This window comes from Oreochromis aureus, linkage group 14, assembly GCF_013358895.1.
Source record: "Oreochromis aureus strain Israel breed Guangdong linkage group 14, ZZ_aureus, whole genome shotgun sequence".
Taxonomy (NCBI): Eukaryota; Metazoa; Chordata; class Actinopteri; order Cichliformes; family Cichlidae; genus Oreochromis; species Oreochromis aureus.
In genome coordinates, this window is record NC_052955.1 from 27,197,180 (window position 1) to 27,203,176 (window position 5,997).

General features: G+C 37.4%; 1 non-coding gene across 1 annotated transcript; it reads left to right on the forward strand.

The window, feature by feature from the left end:
- The first annotated feature begins 4,370 nt into the window (after positions 1-4,370).
- Positions 4,371-4,451, forward strand: trnas-aga. Its single transcript has one exon. It is a non-coding gene; the product is annotated as a tRNA-Ser (tRNA).
- The last annotated feature ends 1,546 nt before the right edge of the window (positions 4,452-5,997 follow it).

Below are 5,997 nucleotides of genomic sequence, written 5' to 3' on the forward strand. Positions count from 1 at the left end.
ACACGTGCAATTTCAGCCGGGTCGAGCTGCAACCTTCAGTTTAGATTCATGACACGGGTAACCACAACATTCACAATGACAACTTTTCAAACACACTCTAAGATTCAAAGGAATTCAAACAGACAGGAAAAACATGCACAATTATACCATCACTCAATGAATAAAAAATTACCTTTTACATACACAAATGTGTACAGTCTAAAGGCGCAGCCACCCAAGAATGAAATATTTCCCGCGGGAGACAGACAGTAAGTGTGATAAAGCTGATTCATAATTTATTAGGACTAATAGCCACCTGCCACTAGCTGTTATCTGCCACAAATTATGAGCTCCGAAACCCTATGTTTTGACTGTGCATGTGGAGTGACAGGCTGAAAAAAATAAGGTGAAAATGAGCCTCAGACTGTAAGATAGTAATAACTGGGTCTATTCTCTGGAAGTGAATGCTTCGAGACACCGGTCGCAGATTCTTCACGCTCTTGTTTGAGTTTAGGTTTCATGTGCCAACATGTGCTAAACTTCTGCTTACCTGATGCCATTTCAAAGTACAGTGTTTCTGTAGAGTATATTATTGAATGTGTTAATGGATGATAATTTCACTCCTAGAAATTGATAGTAAAAAAGGAGGCAAGAGAGGAAGATGAATGTTAGAGACTGTTTTGAATAATAACTGATTTGAGGATATTTTTAACGATGTTTTGAAGCTACCTGGTTACCTTGTTACCTGTCTTTTATAATTCATTAAATTAAATGGGACGTTGGATGTTGCCAGATCGCCCATAACATGATAATATGATAGCCCAACTAATAATATAGTGCACTGCATTAGGAATTGGTATTAAAAACATCAAAAAAGAAAAGTGCTGTTCAAGTCCTTCTGGACTTAGAGTTTTAGTAATTCTACTTTAGCTGCAAAAGCAAAACATATAGTATTTTTTCCTTATTAGGGTGTTTTTTTCTATTTGCCCCCCAATAACATAAGTACTATTTTGCGTGTACAGAAGTAATGCCTGTTTTTTATTTAAATGTAAAGGTACACCTACTAGTGATACTGTTGTTATCAATAAATAGGAGATATAGACTTTTACTAAGTGGACTGAATATCAGAATTATTTTTGTGTTGTGCTTTTGTAACTATTTCAATCAGTGTATTACAAAATATTTTGCATTGCTCTTTAACAGTGCCAGATGTAGTGTAAGAAGTAGTGACACTGTGCATAAAAGATCAAAACTGACTGACAAAATAAAAAAATATATTTTCATACCATTAATTCTTTTTTCTTGTCTAAACATCCCACCTACATTACCCAGAATCCCACTTGAGTCAGAGATTTTGGGCTTTTCTGCTTGTAGTGGCTAATGTTGCCTGAAGCTGTTGGCCTCAAGCAGAGATGAGGAGTAGGCTAGAGTGTGCTTGTAAGCTCACCTCTTTCTCACTCCACATCCAAATTTCTCATTCATTTTTCAACTTGTATTCTTCAGTCTCAACCAACCGTGACTCCCTAGGGGCCGGCAATTTGTTGGAATTTGTGCAGCTTCCTCTAGAAATCCAAATGGTTTCATACAGTTTTTTCTCTTTTAACATAAGCAGTAGTACACATTAACAGACTTTTTAAAAAAAAGTCTTCAAAATTCTTCTCAATTACTTTTACTCTTTAATTCCCCATAAATGGATTAAGCTTTAAGAAAAACCTAAAGGTGAGCAACATCTGAAAACCTTGATTAAGTGACATTTTTATCATTTTGATGGCTTACATTTTGGGATGTATTAAAGCCAGCCTGGGTTTACTTTATCATTTTCTAAGCGCTTTACCCATTAAACCTTTGACTCTTTCCAACTACAGTACATCCACCTCTTTAACGACCCATGTCTTAATTTATTCCATGCCTTATATGTATCTGGAAAATCTGAATTTGTGATATGCTCTATAGCTCAGAAAAGGAGATACAGTAACCTGAACTTTCAAGCTCTTAATCAAAAGTTCATGAAAGTCCATCAAGTCTGTTCCAACACACCTACATAATGCGGATAATTTGACATTGCCCATAACGTCATTGTGATACAAGGGGAACACACTCCTTTTTCTGTTTTTTCTTCTATTGGAGCAGAAAATTGTTTCATGATTTACAGCTTATTAACTGAAATGATTGCTATAAAACTTAATGAGAGGAGTAAACCAGTGAAATGTGTAAAATGTCGGATCCTGGTGGTTAAAAGAATAAAACTTGTGGGTTTAATGGGAAGCTGACACAGAGTACACGGTAACTTGGATCATAATACATTTTACATCGGAATTCAGTGAATTTTTTCATGAGGTCCAATACAGGCCAAAAAAGCAATCTCTCTGAGCAGCTGTTCACACAGTTGCAAAGAGTCATACATTAACTTTCCTTTAATATAAGAAGACCTGCAGACTGCAGGAGTTTAGCAAGACCAAAGAAGTCCCCTAAGCTGGTACTGAATAGACTCTGTACTAAACATGCATTTTGACTGCTGGACATCAGTCCCCAGATCCAAAATGCAAAGTCAATTGGAAAAAGTAATTTAATTTTGTTATGGGTTATCAAGATTATCCCAAGGGAGAGTAATTAAATGAAGACCTGCAACAAACTTTTTCCAAAATCATTTCTGAGTCTTCTTCAATTTATTTTCACTGTCAAGATAGTTCAACATCTCAATTTGACCAGAGGAGCCTCCATGTGCCTGTTTGAGTGTGTTTTTAAAATGTGTCACCTCAATTTGTCCCTTTGCTAAGTACTTCAAAAACGCCCCCATGTTCAGTGTCGTCCATGTGTGTGTGGACAATCTTGGATTTAATAAATAATTAAAGAGGTAATTACAAAATGTAATGTGATGACTTTGAACATCCCTGATTTATAATTTACCACCATTTCATAATCCTCTTTCCTACATATCTTATCCCTGGTGGGAGCTGGATAGGTATTAAAAATGTATTGCTATAGAGATACAGACTGAACCAGTAATAATGATGCCTGCATCCTTATACGGCTTACATAAATACACCACACCTCCATGTATTTTACCTTTAGATATAAACTCAAAGACCATATATTGGCAGAGTTAACAGAAACTGAGGTGTATACACAAAAATGGCCCACAAAAAAACTGATATACAGACACGATTAGTTTTCTCTTTTAGTCTCTTGGTACCAGTGCCAACAACAATTTGTCAAGTGTCAGTGTCTGGCTAAATTCTAGCCTGATGCACTGGGGAACTTTGCCAATCCACTACTGGTACTCTGGCATCAGAACTTAGCTGATCACAGAATATAGGTGGAGGTGCAAGAGGCAGAAGGCAGAGACACAGAAGTATGAAAGCAACTCAGTCTGCATAATTGTGTTTGCATTTGACGTTACGTGGGTGCTTAGTGTCCTTTTTATTGTATGTGCATGTGCCAGGTTGTGTAGCATTTGTCTTTGTATGAATGTATATCTCTCTTTTTCATTGGAATAACTTGTGTATGGAGATGAATATGTGATTGATGCATAATAATGCAATCAAAGGCTGTCAATCTTTCCTCTGTTAGGTGACTGCTCTGTCATACTGGTTGTTAATTCTGACTCTGTGACAGCCTTTATAGTCTATTTGCCTTTGTTTTGACTGCATACTAATCATGTTTGGAATGTGAATGGGAAGTTTAGGTCACCCTGTCTCATTGTCAAGAACAATGCAACGGGCCTGCACTCGCTCAGACTTGAGAGGGGAAATTTGTAAGCAAATGCTGGGACACTAAAAAAGCAACCATATGAAGTGACACAAGCAGACATGCCAACACGCATCCATACACACTAGTTGAAGCTTGTACTTTGGACACCTGTTCATTATTTCTCTCAGTAGGGAACTTAGTTTCCTGCCACTCTCCATGTTGTTACACCCACATTCGCACTGTGCATCATGGCTGTGTAGATGTTTTTAAATTTGTTGCTATATGTGTGTTATTTGCATACCTTTTCTATCAGTAAGCAAGAATGTTTTAGATTGCACTGTTGTTTGCAAATCGTGAAATATGCTCTGCTGTTAAATAAGCAGCAAGATAACAGGCCACTTGCTAGATAGCGGTCCTTGGAGTTGGGTAAATTGCGGAAATTCAGTTTAGGACTATCTAAAGTCTGGAGAAGTGAGGTTAACAAGGGACTGTCGTGCAGCCTAATGGCCAACAGGCAGCAAAACCAAGAAACGCATACAAATCGTGCTGTGGAAAATGGGACCAGCTGCTTTGGACTTAAAAGTCAAAATCTGGAGTTCTTTAGATATTCGTTATTGAGATCCTCAGTGAATAAAATAAATAGCAATCAGGGAATAGTTACATTTTCAGAAAACAAAATCTATATATGCCTTTAAACAACAGTTGTCGTGGCCGAGTGGTTAAGGCGATGGACTAGAAATCCATTGGGGTCTCCCGCGCAGGTTCAAATCCTGCCGACAACGCAAAATTATTTTGATTAATAAAGTTTAATCTCTTCTAAAAAAACAAAACAAAACTGAATTTCCCAGAGGAACCAAGATAAAGGTTGTATTTCTGACAAAGTTAAAGCCTCTCCTCAAAAACCTAGAACCTGGTTACATAAGGAAGTGAAACTGCGCAAGGTCAATGTTACATAGTAGAAATATAGAGGCAAACAGTAGCTTTAGCCTTGAACATGATTGAAAAATCGGTATGCATATGACACACAGCTTTACAATTATGAGGGAAGGAGAAGAAACAGCACCAGCTATCAATGCTGCACAGTCCTTGCTTCGACATCCCATCCAGAACTCCATCATATCTCCCAGAACATAATCCTTCGTTGAGCAGGAGCACCATGCATGTTTTATTTGTGGCAGATGCAGCAGTGAAGTCCCATCAGCTCACATGCACAAAATTCACCCAGGCACGAAAAAAAGTTCTCTTCTTCTTTCTGTCATGAAAAGCTGTAGACTTAATGCTCTGTAAGGCTCAAGTTTGTGTAACTGGCACACACAGTAATTCACTGTGATGAATTATTACTCACAATTACTTACAGATACTTGAAAAAAAGAAAACAGGACTACTGGACAGAGACGGAGAGCAAGAGTCCTCTCAGTTACTTAACACAGTATGATGTGTACTGAGAAAAGTTTTTAAGAGAGCCGCAATTCAATTTTTCATCTGAATTTTAGCCTTTTTCTCTTAAACATAAATCATCCATTAGCTTTTCAAACATTCATTTCCAAAAAATCTTTTACATGAATTAAAAAAACAACAGAACAAAACCCAAGTTGCCCTTTAAGGAAGGTAATGTATTAGCTGAAGGACTTAAAAACACTAATGCAACACAAATGAGCGGTCTGTGGACAATACTGAAACATGGCGAAGACAATCAGCTGGCATATAATGGTGTGGAACCTGGTGACTCACTACAGAACTATGATTAGGGTAATATAAAGACTTTAGCAGAGCAAAGATGGAGGATAATCATAAACTTTTTCCCCTCTATAAAAGTCAACATGAGAATGAAAGAAAATGTAGTCATATGGCAGGGAAAGGACACTGACAACAGACTCAACTTCAATCAAGAGGAATCTGAGATGATTCATCCAAAACACAAGGTTAGTTATTAATGTGCTGCTTTGTGGTTTTGATGACTCACTTTGAAAAATTCCAGATCCTAAGGTTCATGTTACCATTGAGATCTTAGTCAGCCTCAGAGTGATTCTTTTCTAAAACTTTCAAATATTTGGTGTCTGACAAACCATGAGGCCACAGGCTGTAGCTACACTGTAAGAATTTAAGAACTAAGCTTAAAGATGTGCTGCAGACGAATAGTGGTAATGAAAAGCTAAAGAATCCAATAATGGCCACTGATTATTTTTAGGGGCTTGTTTATATGAAATAAAACAAGATACACAGCAATGCGACACTTTAAAAAGACAACAGGATTAATGCACACTATAGGAGCTTGACAACATGCCATCGCTTAACAAGCAGATGATGTCCAGCCATTCATTCCCCCAA